The sequence below is a fragment of the Sapajus apella genome, unplaced genomic scaffold, assembly GCF_009761245.1.
Source record: "Sapajus apella isolate SASKATOON/1434 unplaced genomic scaffold, GSC_monkey_1.0 scaffold655, whole genome shotgun sequence".
In the NCBI taxonomy this organism is placed as follows: Eukaryota; Metazoa; Chordata; class Mammalia; order Primates; family Cebidae; genus Sapajus; species Sapajus apella.
In genome coordinates, this window is record NW_022437581.1 from 17283 (window position 1) to 32961 (window position 15679).

General features: G+C 38.7%; 1 pseudogene; it reads left to right on the plus strand.

Annotated features, from left to right (window-relative positions):
- The first annotated feature begins 7861 nt into the window (after positions 1 to 7861).
- LOC116546183 lies at positions 7862 to 14556 on the plus strand (annotated as a pseudogene).
- Positions 14557 to 15679: the final 1123 nt, after the last annotated feature.

A 15679-nucleotide genomic window follows, 5' to 3' on the forward strand; every position in this document is an offset into this window, starting at 1 on the left:
CAGAGTTTCACTCTTGTTACCCACGCTGGATGGAGTGCAATGGCGCAATCTCGGCTCACCGCAACCTCCACCTCCTGGGTTCAGGCAATTCTCCTGCCTCAGCCTCCTGAGTAGCTGGGATTACAGGCACACGCCACCATGCCCAGCTAATTTTTTGTAGTTTTAGTAGAGACGGGGTTTCACCATGTTGACCAGGATGATCTCGATCTCTTGACCTCGTGATCCACCCGCCTGGGCCTCCCAAAGTTAAAATTTTATTTCTTACTGTGAGTTTTAAAATTATAATTGCTTAAGTGCCTAGCCATTATCAGAATATGTCCAAAGATAAAACATTAACTGGGATCACAACACATCTGTACTGTGTTACTCTCTTGTTTAAAAAAGTATTGGAGGAACTCAATTGTGTTTCATATAATTGTATATATAATGCTTAGTGGAATTAGTTGTATCAAGCTTTTTTCTTATTTTTACTATTTTATGACCATTTCATAATGATTGTTTTATATAAAAATAAAATCTTTTTTCAATTCATATACCTTTTTGAATAATTTTAAAACAGATACTTTACACATATGTACATAAATATCTAAAGCAATGTATGTATTCATATTTTTAAAATTATATAATAGTTATTTACAAAATAATAATAATCATTATTATTACCTTTTTTTGAGACAGACTCTCCCTCTGTCACCCAGGCTGGAGTGCAATGGCATGATCTCAGCTCACTGCAACTTCTGCCTCCCAGATTCAAGCAATTCTCCTGCCTCAGCCTCCCAAGTGGCTGGGGTTACAGGTGTCTGCCATCATGACTGGCTAATTTTTGTAGTTTTAGTAGAGATGTGGTTTTACCATGTTGGCCAAGCTGGTCTCAAACTGCTGACTTCAGGTGATCTAGCTGCCTCCAACTCCCAAAGTGCTGGAATTTCAGGCCTTAGCCAAGGCACCCAGCTGCTATTTACAATAATTATATGCATAATTATCTTTAATAGTGTATAAAATATATTTTTAACACAGTTGCCATACTAGCAGATTTTGTTGTTGTTTACCATGATTTAATAAATCACCAATGTTTACACATACTTGTATTAATAGATTATCTGAAGTTTGGGGATTTAGGTCATTTCTATAAACTTAAAATTAACAAACCTTGCTAGAAATTGAAAAAGTAAAAATATAAATAAAAGTCACCATTTACATATTAACAGACATTAAAACAATTATAAACTTTATGAAAGCATTTCCTGGAAAAAGATGGAGTGGTTGTCTTTTTAATCAGTCCATGGCATTGCAAATTAGTATGTTTTCTGAAGTGTCATTTGATCAGCATTATGCTTCAAAAGATAGATCCAAAAAAGTTAAGAAAAGGTAATCATAGATACATATATGCAGAGTCTTCCAGAAATGTTGTTTTTTGAAAACTGCTTCAAACACTTCTTAAAATGTTGTATATTATCTACTGAAGTGTAGAGAAGAAGGGCTTTCTAGTATTCTCACTTTTCAGTAAAAATTCAACGCTATGTTGTGTAGAATGCCCTGTATTAGACAGAAATAAACAATAAGCACTTATGAGATGCATAAAAAAGAATGAACAATAGTTGCAAACTTTAGTGCTAGTGGCTGAGAAAGTCACCATCTATTATACTACAACTGTGTCATCACGCAGAATAGGTAAGAGAGAAAAAGCGGTATTTCATTACCTAACTAAAAAATACTGTCAATCAAATGAAAATATCAGACATTTATTAATTAGAAATAATACACTAAAAGCTGTTCTAAGTACTTTACGTGTTCTAGCTTACTTAATTCTTACAGCAACCCCATGAGATAAATAATATTTCATACTCATTTAAAGATTAATAAATGTAAGAACAGGAAACTTCAATAATTTGTCCATAGTTATATTCAAATTAAGTAGGGTTTGAACCCAGGCAGTCTGTCTCTGAAAACTGTTTTCCTATCAGTGACATTAAGTATGTTGCCAAAGTATGTTCCTAAGCCACAGAACTGCATACAATATTTTGTGGGAAATGCTTCTTGCGTGCTGGCAGAATTAATTGAAAGTTTACAAAGCTTTCAAGTATTGTGCAGGTTTTGGTGCATTTTATAGAATAATAATATTCACCTTGTCCCACGTCTATAACACTGTCCAACTCTCCATCAATGACATCACAAAAAGTCTGTTGGCATGCTCAGCCAAACCCCATAGCAAAGGCATTGTGCGATTCCTACAGTGCAGTGCAGCTCTTCTGTTCAAAGCACAGAATGTCTCAGAGGGTCTCACATGTGCGCTTCTGTGGTTACTCACAAAATGAGTGTCTACTATGGACTCTCCATACTGGTAGGGATTGGAGCCAAAATAGTAACAAAACTTCACGTTCTGCACATGAGTCCCGAAAATTAAATTTAAAAAAAAATTTTTTTAAAGAAAACTCAATCTTTAAGGAGCTCATGGTCTAGTATGCGATACAAAGGAAGGGACAGTCATCCTGAAAGCCTTCCTAATTGAAGTAACACGTAAGCCGAAATCCAACGGATGAGGGTAGTCTTATCTTTTCTGAGGGTAAAGTCTGCATGACAGCAGTTGCCATGAGAAAACATTTTGGGACCTGGAATAGTGGCTCATGCCTATAATCCCAGCATTTTGGGAGGCCTGGATGGATTGACTGGTCAAGCTGAAAAGTTCAAGACCAGCCTGGGCAACATGGTGAAACTCCATCTTCACAAAGAAAAAAAACAAAAATTAGGCAGGCATGATGGTGCACATCTGTAATCTCACCTACTTGGGAGTCTTAGGTTGGAGGATTGCCTGAGCCCAGGAGGCAGAGGTTGCATTGAGCCGGGGTTGTGCACTGACTCTAGCCTGGGTGACAGAGTGAGATGGTTTTTCTCACAAACGCACATACACACACACACACACACACACACACACACACAAATTAGTTCTGTTCTCTTGCTGGGCTGAAGCCTTTCTATTTCATCTATTTCAATCCTCCTTTTTTGATTTCGTAAGTACCTGGGATTACAGTGAATAATACTGTATTTTTTATCCACCTTTACTTGCTGATGAGAAATCTACAGACAGAAAGGGCTGACTCTATTTATTTTTTAAAAATAATGTGCCTAAGTAGACCTGTACGATTCAAGTCAGTATTTTTCAAGCATGAAATGTATATTTTAAGATCCTACATATGCAAATTAAGAACAGTAGCATATATAGCTACCCTATTTTTAAGTCTTATAAGATACTATTCTGCTGAGGCTTACAAAAGCACAGAAACAGTTGCATGTGCCAATGGGAAAAATGATAGTGATTGTCATTTACACCGGAATAATAAATAACTGATAACCCCACATATGCAAATATAGACAAGACTTTTTCACCTAGGCATCCTAGGAATCTACTCTAACAGAATTAATATTAAAATAAGATAAGCTACTAATGTTTAGTAAGATGCCTGACAAACTATAAATATTTACCAAGTGATAACTAATAATATTCTTATTTTTAAAGCTAAATCTATTAGGAACATGCAACACAGTGTTTATTTCAGTGTTTCTGCGATATTTGGCTGCCTACTATGATTTAAACACTTCCACAGAACTCACATTCCAAAAGCAGTGACGGGGTGGCTACTGCAATAAGAGTGATTTGACGTAACTGAAAGTGTATCAACAAGCCCTGAGTAGATTAAAACTGAGTCACTGAATTCAACATACCAATTCCGGCACAACTTAATTAACCAATGAGAAACAATCATTACATTAAGAAAGCGTTAATTATGTTATTCATTAATTTATCTCTTTCATTTTGTAATTTAGTTTTACTAACAGTTAGCATTCACAACTAGCTGACCACTTTCTATGAGCCAATTACTGTTTTGAATGTTTACACAATATGTGGTTTTTCATCTTCAGAGCAATTCTGCAAGTCGGGCAGGGTAGAAGCCCCATTTCATAGTTGAGATAACAAAACATCAGGAGGTAAGTAACTTGCCTAAATTAGTACTAGTTTTAGAATGAAATAGGAGGTCCATATTGTTCTTTCAGTTGTACGCTATTGACAAAGGAAAAATATAAATAACTAAATCCCCTATAATTTGAATTTCAGCTATGTTCAATATTTACAAATTTAGTACCATGAACTCAGATTTTGTAATAGTATATGGTAAATGAAACACAGAATCCCTGTTAGCAGCTCATAAACAGATGACACAATCAAATGAAACCTAATTTTAATAAAATGCTATGGGCCTCTGAATGACAATCACAAGGCATTGCTACAAATACAAAAATTGACGCGGTTACACATATGTAAAGCACGTGCACATACACACACAGACACACACACACACACACACACTCTCTCTGTATCTTGTGTTAACACCCTGTATCCTTTGTTTCAGGAGAAAGAAATGATACAAGAAAAGAAGGATGAAGACATAGTTCTTCCTTTGGTTTCAAAGTTTTGGTTGGGAATTCAACATTCAGCTTAATCTACTTAATGAGAAATTATTATGTGCAATGCACTGCTCAGTTGTTTCAGGAATTGTAAACATCAAATAGAGAAACAGACTGGATCTTTACTATCATTTGGAGAAAATGAAACAAATATAGGAATACTCAAGGAAGAAAAACCTGTGTGTCCTAAACAAACCATATTTCTAATGATGAGGCATTTTGTCAAGGAGAGAAAATATCATTTTTCTTTTAAAGGAAGAAAATCAGCTTCATGGAATAAGCCATGTTTAAAATCTTCTGAAATTGTTATTCTCGTTATTGACTTCTTACCGACAAAAAAAAATTGGAAAGAATTATAAACAATAAGGAAACAATTTTCCCAATATTTCCCTAAAGGTAACACAATTATTATACTAATTGATTAAATCCCTTTAATTTTTTTCTATATTTGTTAAAGTAATCAAATTCTATTTACAATTTTATATGCTTTCTGCTTACTTTATATTTTGTCATAAATGTCTTTGTATAGTGTATTTCTGATCATCAATTTTTATTTTTTATATTTCTTTATTGATTTATGTTTTTTTGGAGACAGAATCTCACTACATCACCCAGGCTGTAGTGCAGTGGAATGATCTCGGCTCACTGCAACCTCCATCTCCCAGGCACAAGTGATTCCCCTGCCTCAGCCTCCACAATAGCCGGGACTACAGGTGCCTGCCGCTGCACCTGGCTAGAGCTTTCTAGACTTTCTCCCTATACCCCTTACACTGGGATGAGCAGTGCCAGGTAATATAGGAGGGAATCCTATGTCCCATGGCTGCTGAGAGGCCCTTGGAAGGCTTCATCTGGAGCACGAGGAGCAGGAGGAAAAAACCTTCTGAAGTGGGGAGGCCAGGAGTGTCCTTAGATTAAATTCTTACATTATGATAAAAATGAATTGCTGGGGGCTGTGGCTCAGGCTGCAATCCCAGCACTTTTGTAGACCAAGGCGGGCAGATCGCTTGAGGACAGGAATTCCAGATAAATCTAGCCAACACGGTTAAACCCCCTGCTACTAACAATGCAAAAAAAACTTAGCCAGGCCTGGCAGTGGGCACCTGTAATCCCAGCAATTTGGGAGGCTGAGGCCGGAGAATTGCCTGAACTCCAGAGGCGGAGGTTTCAGTGAGCTGCGACAGCTTCGCTGCACTCCAGCCTGGGCGACACAGTGAAACTCAATTAAAAAAAAAAAAAAACCTTTTGTTTGGAAGAAACCTAATCAACTATGTTAACACCCACCTACACCACCTGAAATCCAATTAGAGGAAAGGGGTGTGGTCTTCAGAGATGTATAAAAGGACACTTCAGGAGCCAAGCTCATTCTTCTCCAGAACCCACAGCGTGGCCTTGGAGACTTCCAAAAGCTACCGGCACTGCACTGTGAGACCCTGATCCCTGAGCTGACTTCATCTTTTTAGACAGCAAGCTTTGGTGAGAACGTAGATCCATTTCTGAGGTAAGTATACACTTTCCAGAGTAGGAGCTGCTATTAGGTTACAAACCAAAATGAACAAAATTTAGGGACTTTATATGCAAACTTAGATTTTGTTTAAGATGAAATGATGTCATTTTCTGAGTTTTAAAAACAGTTCCATTTATTTTTCTAAATTATTTTAAACATAATCCATAGGTTTACAAGCTCAATTTAACCTATTTACAAATTAAACATTGTTGTCTTCTGTCTTGCTGCATGATCTTCAAATTAATGTTATGATTAATTTTTTACTCAATGTATTTCTTAGTTGTTTTATAGATTACAAGCATTTTGCAGTAGTTTCCAAATATCTAGTAATTCTTTAATCTCTGTAGACTCTGTAAATGGGTTAGGGGTATTGTAATCTATGCGTATAAATGTGTTACATTCTACTCTACTAGTGATAATGTGCCTATGTTGCAATGTAGGGCTATACATAGGTAGTGTGCATTGAATGATTTGGGCAAACACTTCTTTCTAAAACACGGTAAAAGTCTCTTCAAAAACCTGAGTTCCTCTGTTGAAGAAAGCCAGAAATGGCTGTTCATGCAGAAAAGTCTCACTGACAATCATGCAGAAATATCAGAAATAGAGGGTTTCTGTATTTATACTGTGTAGAAACCAGGATTTTAGATTTTTCCTTTCTTTGTTTCTTTGTTTTAGACAGGGACACACAGCCTAGAGTACAGTGGTGGAAATAAGCCTCACTACTGCCTCTACTTCCTACCGCAAGCAATTCTTCAGCCTCATCCCCCAAAATAGCTGGGACTATAGGCATGGGCCATGTTGGGTTTTACATATATAATCTATATTGTGTGTGTGTGTGTGTGTGTGTGTGTGTGTGTGTGTGTGTGTGTATTTTTTATTTTTTTAAGACGAGGTTTCACCATGTTGGTCAGGCTGGTCTTGAACTCCCAACCTCAGGTGATCCACCCACCTTGGCCTCCAAAGTGCTTGCATTACAGGTGTAAGCCACCAGGCCCAGCCGTGTGTGTGTGTTTTTAGAGACAGGCTGATCTAGACGCTTTGCCATCATGTCGCCCAGTCTAGAACTCCTGAGCCCAAAAAATCTGCCTGACTTGGCCTCCAAAAATGCTGGGATTACAGGTTTGAGCTACCTTGCCTGGTCTTTTTTATTTTTTTTTCCTTCCATTTAAAACACCGCCTTACTCTCTAGTGCCTATGATTATTGCATGATACGTAGTATTTTTCTGACTGTGTGAACGAGCAATGAAAATGCTTCCAAAGAGCTTAGAAAATATTTCTCTCCTCTGCGTACACTTCTACATTTTATCAATATATCCCCAAACTAACAGACAGTTCAGGTATAGCAAACATGCTAGAAAGTTTTTGTTGATTGAATGAATGCAACAGCCTAAGAAATGATTGTTTGTTCTATCTTGGAGAAGTACCTTTACCTTGGTCTGTTTGTTTTGCCTTGGAGAGTAAAGGCTAGCTTTGTCTGATTTTGGTCAAAGGATGAGCTCTGCTCTAACATTTTCAAGCAGAGGCCCTCTGGACAACTCTGATGGATCCTTGTTACAGTTTAAATCAAACAATGAGAGTAGAAGAGCTTAGTTAGCTTCCCTTCTCCAAACCAGTCACTGGCAATTCAGAGTGTGACTGAGTTTCAGACCATTCAAGACTCACCCCATGAGTTGATAGCTTGATGAAATCCTAGAAGCCCAAGCAACTTGGTGGACACTAACACCTCAAAAAATCTGACATTCTTCTATGCAAAAAAGTGGGTTTGGAAAGCTGGTTGTGTGTTGATTGGAGAACAATCACATTTTTCTACAAAGGTTGATGGCTCTTAGTGCCTTAGTTTTCTATTTTTCCTATTTCTGTCATTGCAAATGAAAGTCTATTCTTCTCTAGAAAAAAAAAGATGTTGCTCAACCACAACCTGATTCAAACTTTGCTTGGATCTTTGTCTCTCCAGGGTAGAAGATTAAATTCTTGTGGTTTTCTTCCCTTAGGAAAATGGACTCAGACTTCCTACAGGCCTTCCAGAAGGAACTCACCTGTGTAATCTGCCTGAACTACCTGGTAGACCCTGTCACCATAGGCTGTGGGCACAGCTTCTGTAGACCCTGTCTCTGCCTTTCCTGGGAAGGAGCCCAAAGTCCTGCCAACTGCCCTGCATGCAGGGAACCATCACACCAAAAGGATTTCAAACCTAACATTTTTCTGAGGAATTTAGTGACCATTGCCAGGAAAGCCAGTCTCTGGCAATTCCTGAGTTCTGAGAAACAAGTATGTGCGACCCATAGGGAAATAAAGAAGATGTTCTGTGGCACGGACAAGAGTCTGCTCTGCTCACTGTGCTCTGACTCTCAGGAGCATGGGGCTCACAAACACTGTCCCATTGAAGTGGCAGCTGAAGAACACCGGGTAAGAGACAGTGCTGGGATCACCTGACAGCTGGAGGGTGGCAGAGTTAGAGATGAGAAGGGAGACGAGAATCACCATGGTGATCACTCCATTCTTTACTGAGTGCCAGGTGCTTTTGGAGGTACCAATGATGAAATTTTGAATTCAATATGCAACTATACCTGCCTTCATGGAGCCTGCACCCAAAAAGAGGGTGATTAAGTAAATGTCACTATTACTTTGACTCTACAATAGAATGCCAAAGGCATTGAAAAGCTACCAAGACTACAAGAACAAAGAAAATACATTTAGGAAATGTATTTAATATTACTGGACAAATGACAAAAGCAGGAGCCTAGCATAGTGGATTCTGAAGAAGGGTGTTTCATTGATCATTAGCTAGGTTACAAGAAATCTCCCCTCACCAGTTCCCTAAACGGTTATACATTCTGAAACCTCAGATTTGAAAAATACTGAGGATGAGCAGTGAAAATATTTGTTTTTATTTTCCTCTCTCCAGTCTGTTCATACATTGTATCCCTTGCCTGCATACCTCACTCAGGGTGTGGAATCTACGGTATTTGATTTTCTCTTGCTCACCCTTATAAATCTTTTGCAGGAGAAGCTCTTAAAGCAAATGAGAATTTTATGGGAAAAAATTCAAGAAAATCAGAGAAATCTAAGTGAGGAGGAAAAAACAAGCATCCTCTGGAGTGTAAGTATGAGATCATGTGTCTTCAGGACATGTTTGAGACAGGCATGCTGAGAACATTTATATTAGCAACTTGCATTGAAATTCTCATATGCCAGATTTTGTCATGTGTTTATTTATAGCCTGGAAAACAACCTGATTGTTCAATATAACAATTGTTCAGGTGTTCTGGAAATGTTTTACAGATAAGTAAAAATATACATATATAAATTCTGAGAGGCAAGTATACGCTTAAAATTAATAGGTATTTCAGGCAGAGGTTTCTGTATGAGATGAATTATGTAATATTGATTAAATAATATATGATTGAGAAATAAAGGCATTTAGCAGTGAATATGATGTTGCTCCTAGGGAAAAAAGTGGGTGGGAACAGGAATTTAAGAAATACGCCTGTGCTAGTGAAATCTGATAGCAAAGGACCCAGCCCATGATGCCTGTTTGAGTAGGAGAAAATGTAACCTGATGAAAAGCTGAGAGAAGGGACAAAAATGACTGGGGGAGTGAGAGAATATTATGTCAATATTGGGAGGAGAAACACAAGGGAATGGGGATTCATGTTCTTAGAATGGTGGGGCAAGACTGTGGCTTTAGACAGAAGAAGAGAGGTAGTCAGTTTCAGAGATGGGGGCTAAAATGTTTACTAAGATCTTTTTTGTGTGATGGCTTCTGACCCTGGTTATAATATACTGACAACATTTCTACTAAGAGTGACTGTTTAGGCTGTGAAGTACAAAGATTTGAGACCACAGAATAATTGAGTGACAAATATATATATTGTTGATGATAATTTAATAATCGATGATAAATTTTAATTGTTTTCTAGCAGTATCTCAGATTTGAGAGGACATATACTTAAACATTTAAATCTAAAGGGCTTTTATGCCTGTGTTCAAGCATTGATGAATTATAAACATTTTGAAGGAAGGTCTTTTTGATTGTATTTTAGATTCTGGGGTACATGTGCAGATCATGCAAGATTATTGCATAGGTACATTCGTGGCAAGGTGGTTTGTTGCCACCATCTCCCCATCACCTATAACTGACACTTCTCCCCACGTTATCCCTCCTACTTTCCCTCCCGCTATCCCTCCCCTAGCCCCCACAAAGGACCTCAGTGTGTGATGCTCCCCTCTCTGTGTCCACATTCTCATTGTTCAACATCTGCCTATGAGTGAGAACACATGGTGTTTGATTTTCTGTTCTTGTGTCAGTTTTTTGAGAATCATCGTTTCCAGGCTCATCCATGTCCCAACAAAGAACACAAACTCATCATTTTTTATAGCTGCATAGTATTCGATGGTATATATGTGCTACATTTTCTTTGTCCAGTCTATCATCAATGGGCATTTGGGTTGGTTTCAGGTCTTTGCTACTGTACACAGGGCTGCAATGAACAGGTGTGTTCATGTGTCTTTATAATAGAATGATTTCTAGTCCTTTGTGTATACACCCAGTAATGGGATTGCTGGGTCAAATGGAATTTCTGTTTCTAGATCCTTGAGGAATTGCCATACTGTCTTCCACAATGGTTGAACTAATTTACACTCCCACCAACAGTGTAAAAGCGTTCCTATTTCTCCTCTCCAGCATCTGTTGTTTCCTGATTTTTTAATGATCGCCATTCTAACTGGTGTGAGGTGGTATCTCAATGGGGTTTTGGTTTGCATTTCTCTAATGCCCAGTGATGATGAGCATTTTTTATATGTTTGTTGGCCTCACATATATCTTCTTTTGAAAAGTGTCTGTTCATATCCTTTGCCCACTTTTGGATGGGTTTGCTTGTTTTTTTTCCTGTAAATCTGTTTTAGTTCTTTGTAGATTCTGGGTATTAGCCCTTTGTCAGATGGGCAGAGTGCAGATATCGCTCTGGTTCCGTGTCCCACTTGGTGGGAGCTGCACTCCAGAGAAGCTTCCTTTCGACCGTCTTGGTCTCCCCTAAGGAAGATCTTTTTAACTCATCATAGTGTTTGTAAAGAATAAAAATTAAATGAAGGGAAGGTCAGGATGAATTTGTGGGTTCTGTGAGGTTGAAGTAGACCTGGGTATGTAACCTACAAAATCCATGTCCCTCCAGGCCTATGCACTTCTCCGTGTGCAGATGATCAGGGTTGAGTATAGGAAGCTGCATCCAGTTCTCCATAAGGAAGAAAAACAACATTTAGAGAGACTGTACAAGGAACACCAAGAGATATTTCCACAACTCCAGAGAAGCTGCATCAACATGTATCAAAAGAAGAAGCACTTGAAAGAAATGTATCAGGAACTGATGGAAATGTGTCATAAACCAGATGTGGAGCTGCTCCAGGTAAGAACTGAGGATGTCGCTTGAGACACTTTGTATTAGATGGCATTTGCCTTTCATTGGGTACCAAAGACATACCTCTTCATCTCCTGTATTCATGGTGGGAGGCATTCCCCACCTGGTTATAGAGATAAACTACAACTCCTAACCTAATTATGGAAGCAAAGCTTTATGGAGCTGTGCAAACAGATTTCCACAGAACATTTTCTACCTCAAGCTTTCTTCTCCAGTTCATTTCATTAAAACTCTGGAAGAAAAAAAATTCATGTGAAAATAATATTTTTGTCTCCATTGGATAATATGTAGAAATTATGAAGATACTAACATTTCCTTCTTGCTTTTTCTTGCTTTTTCTTGGGCAGTCCTAGGTTTGAAATGCCCTTGACTTGAGTCCTCAGGGACTAGCCTTGAAAAAGACCGCATTGTAGACAGCTGCAGCAATGCACAGTCACTGCTTAACCTCTCTGTCTCACTCAGATCCAGGGGTCCTGAATTTATCAAAAATAGATTCTGTCAGTAGGTCTTACTGGTATAAATGTGAGAGATGAGAATACATTTTAAAAGAGCTGCAGTGATAGTATGTAGTACTTTGAAAGTTTTCCAAACCCAAAGACTAGACAGGCAGAATAACAACTTGTTGGTTGGTTTGTTTCCTTGTTTTGAGACAGAGGGTTGTTTTGTCACCCAGTCTGAAGTGCAGTGGCCCAGTCTCAACTCACTGCAACCTCTGCCTCCTGTGTTCAAGTGATTCTCCTGCCGCACCCTCCCCAGTAGCTGGGACTACAGGCATGCACCATGACACCCAGCTAATTTTTTTTGTATTTTTAATAGAGATGGGGTTTTGCCATGTTGGCCAGGCTGGTCTGGAACTCCTGACCTCAGGTGATCCATTCACCTTGGCCTCCCAAAGTGCTGGAAATACAGATATGAGCCATTACACCCAGCTGGAATAACAACTTTCTAAATAAGTATATTTTTCTCTCTCTCTTTACAGGGTTTGGGAGACATCGTGGCAAGGTATGTGTTTGGCCATCATTGCAAGCAGCAGCACAAGTCATGCTATGAAAAACATCAAGCTGTTTTCAACAAAGTGAAGACATAATTTGTTAACAACATAATGTGCCAGTGTGATTGTGTGTATGTGTGTGTACTCTGGTGTTTCCGTGTTATGTTGAATATGTTTACTTATGCCCTGTACCAGATTCTAATCTTTTCTTACTTTCCCAAGTGACTCAGGGGGTAATGTTTTGAAGAGTTCCATGCAGAAGTTACTAGGATATAGTTGCCTAATTTTAAGATTCAGAATCATAATTAGAGACAAATAAACTATTTGGCAGATAGGGAGAGAGGCAATTTTCAGTGGCAGTAGGTTAGAAATGGAGTGAATCCTTAGAAAGATTCCCTAAGAGAGCCACAAACCCATCCTAGGATTGTGGAGTTACATTACAATATCAGAAGTGGGTTTGAGTGAAGCATTTCCTGTTGTAATCTATTTCTTAAACACAGACACCAGAAAGGTTAACCAACTGCACCTGCTTCCTTGCAGGAGCGAGTCCGTGCTGCTGCACATGCCCCAGCCTGTGAATCCAGCGTTCACTGCAGGGCCCATCACTGGACTGGTGCACAGGCTCAACCGCTTCTGAGGTGAGTGTCACCCTCTTGCTGGGACCAACATGTAATGTCTTCAAGTATGGTTTCTATGGGCAGCTTTCCTGGTGTAATGATCTTTCATCTGGAAGAAAATAGTCTGTGAATAAGCCTTTATATTTATAGTTTCACTATCATCAAACAGACTAAACTAAAAGCTGGTAAAATGTAATAAAAATCAGCCATATAACAAATTACTTAGAAAAACATAAAACATGCAGAATGGCTCCTTAGGACTTAGAAACATTCTCTGACACAATTTCATGTATACAAGTATTACATGAGGTACACGGAACTGTGTTAATTCAGGACATTTTAACTTCAAATTAAGCGCTCTTAATGATTGTGATTTGGTGACAGTGTTTATTTTTAAGTGCATTTCAGGTGAAGTTTCATAGCATTTGTAATTTTAATCATGTGCATTTTAATCAACCAAAACATACATGAGTAACTTAAATAACAATGCAAATCTGAGGATGTGCAAACAATAGGAAAGTGATTTGGTGGTTGACGAGCCCTTAGATAGAACTCCAGGATAGATCATGATCAATCAGGCAGATAAAAGAAGTCTGTGCATGAAAGTCCAGCATGAAAGATCGATAATTCTTGCAAGGAATCTGCACTTTTCAGAAGATGGATTCAGATTTTCTCTTTAAGTATGAATTTGCTTACTTAAGTGGCAGATCATATTTCTGGCAAAGTGATAACTTATTTAGGTGCAAGAATGGCTCCCCACCTCATCTCCTGTCCCCAGCCTCCTGCTCAGGTTTGGCTGCAGTCCAAGAGCTTCCAGTTTTTCAGTTGTTATAAAAAGTAGCTGACTAGACATAGGCATGGCAATCCTCCGCTTCGTATTTTTGAGTTTATAGAAGTTGTGGTCATTGTAGTTTAGCCATGTACTTTTGTGCAGATTTCCTAACATTTCCAATATTTTTCCAGACAAAAGTTGCCTTTTAATCTTGACCTGTGTTTTCTAGTAAGAGTCTCTTTCTTTTCTGAATCTAAGAATGTATAAACTGCTTTTCACTGGAACATTCTCTTTTTTCTACAGTGGAAATTTCCTTCAATTATGAAGTAAGCAATCACAATATCAGCCTGTTTGAGGATGTGAGAAGTTGGATGTTCAGACCTGAACAGAAAGGTGGATCTTTGGATTCTGACAGACCTGACTATTTTGCTGCATGGGGAGCCCAGGGCTTCTCCTCTGGGAAACACTACTGGGAGCTGGATGTGGACGACTCTTGGGACTGGGCTGTGGGCGTCTGTAAGGACTCCCAGATAAGGAAGAATGGCACCATGATTACATCTGAGGACATATTTCTTCTTTTATGTGTGAAGATGGGTCATCATTTCCGTCTCTTGACCAGCTCTCCAATGCTTCCTCACTATGTAGAGAAACCTCTGGGCCGGCTTGGTGTGTTTCTGGATTTTGACAGTGGAAGTGTGAGCTTTTTGAATGTCGCCAAGAATTCCCTCATATGGCGTTACCCAGTTGGCTCCTTAAATTTCCCTGTCAGGCCTTTCTTTTACACTGGCCACAGATGATCAGGATGAAGAAGTCTGACTTTTTGGGAACTGCATGTACAAGGGAGCCCTTCACTGTTGAAGCAAAGGAATCATAGTTTTCAGGCTTTCTTTCTGTTTTAGTGTCACCTCACTTTATTATGGTTAAATAAAAAATATGTAAAATGTAAAATATTTTTGTACACTTTCTTACAATTAAAATAATCTCTTATGGCCCATTACCTAAAATGTACATTATGATTTTCAACTGTTTTGTGAATTTATTGATGGAATTCTGGAAATATGTGGGTGCATGATTCCAGCTGAATGATCTCATGCAGGAACACAATTTGCACATCATGGACAGACAGGATTTTGTACAATGCATTTGCAAGTGTGAGAGCTCCCTCCTATTGATACAGTAAATTCTACACCGTATCACTTTAGGGGGAACATTTACACCTAAATTTTCACTGAATCTTTGGGCAAAAGTAGGGATTTAACAACCATGCATCCTATGGTGACAAAAACACATTCTGAGAAATGCATTATTAAGTGATTTTTATCACTGTGTGAACATCAGGGTGAACTTACAAACACCTAGATAAAATAGCCATCTGCAGACATGGGCCAAATGGTGCAGCCTATTGCTTCTCTGAGAACTTGCTAGCAATGCTCAAACTAGAACCCAAAAGGTTTAACCCACATTGATTTCTGTAGCTGTTTAATAAAGCAAACAGCATCACCCTGGGAAAAATGGACAGAGGAGCAGACTGTCCGCTTTAAAATGTGTTTATACTTACAATTCACACAGATTGTGAATTCTCACTGATAACCTAGACCTGAGACATAATCATCACCTCATGTTATAGTGGGAACATATTAGTGTAAGGAAAAAAAGACAACAAGACAAAACAAGCAAAACCCAATTCTGATGAAAACCCAGGTTCTAGTGAGTCAATTGAGTCTGTCTACCCACCAAATGGTCATTTTCATGATCGCTAATTAAATAATGGCAACAGACGCTCTACTTCTAGTCCAGCAGATGATCCTGACTGACGTCTGGGGTTCCTTAGTTGGGGCTGTTACCTCAAATATATTCAAATGGCCTCTCCAGGTAGCTGCTTGGGCTTGCTCACAGCATGGTAGTTAACTTTCCACAGTG